This window comes from Haliaeetus leucocephalus, unplaced genomic scaffold (assembly GCF_000737465.1).
Source record: "Haliaeetus leucocephalus isolate CR32 unplaced genomic scaffold, Haliaeetus_leucocephalus-4.0 Scaffold184, whole genome shotgun sequence".
Classification (NCBI taxonomy): Eukaryota; Metazoa; Chordata; class Aves; order Accipitriformes; family Accipitridae; genus Haliaeetus; species Haliaeetus leucocephalus.
In genome coordinates, this window is record NW_010972620.1 from 505,218 (window position 1) to 506,299 (window position 1,082).

The window sequence follows — 1,082 nt, forward strand, 5'->3', positions numbered from 1 at the left end:
ATAGACTGCTATCTTTTCATCCCGAAAAAGAATAAATTCCAAGAAGTGCTTCCAGACATTGGAAATAGGTGTTCTGATTTGTCATTTTTAGTGGAATGCTTCCTTTTCTTTCAGAGTATGCAAAGATATCGATGAATGGGGAAAGGTATCGCAGCTTCCTGTGCCGGACAATAATTTATGTGAGAATGCGTTAACAATGTTTTCAATGGGCGATGGACATGGCCGGAGCTGGGAAAATTGGATCTTGACTGTGACATCTCAGCTCCTCAATTAGAACGTTCAGATGTCTGTTGCTTTAGGAACAACAACAAAAAATTAAACCTGTGTTTCTAATCAATTACAAATTTGCCTGCTGTCCCTTATAAAGCCTGCATTACTGCTGATGATGGTGGGAAAGTGCATCCTGGGAGGTAAGTGCATATTCTACAGAAAACTTGTTTTCAAGTTTTCGGTGTCTGGAAGTATGTAAATCGAGAGTGACACTATGCCGTGTGGCCACAGTCCTTGAAAATCCCCTTGATCGAGATTGCCCACAACCTATAAGATGTACGGCAGGGCTATGCTTAGATAAAGTAACATTAAATTGATCAACACTGATTTAATTTGAGGCAACCGCCACTTATTGATTTCGGTGTCAAGCCGATTCTACAAAGCAAGCATTACGTGGACTCTGTATTTCAGTTAATGGTATCTAAAGCAAATGTTTTATTAGGCAAGGATCAGGTTAAGTTACGCTGAATTTCGAGCAGCGATACCCCGCAGTTTTGAATCGCTTCGTCCAGGCAAAGGATGTTTTTGCCTGACTAGTTGACAACTTTCCCCGTTGGGGCACCAGCCGTGTGGTTACTCAAGGCGCACCGCCAAATTCACAAGGCGGTCAAAACCAGGCTTTGCACCGAAAGGCTCCTAAACTGAGGGTGATATTTTTTTTTTTTTTTTGAGCGGGTGTTATCCCATCATCCTCTCTAGCTGGAACGGGCCATAGGCCAGCTCCGGCTTCCGCGCTTCCCCGGTGGGGGGGACACAACCACACGACCCCCGCTCCCCTCGTTAACGCAGCTTCTTAGCGGCCCCCCCCACAT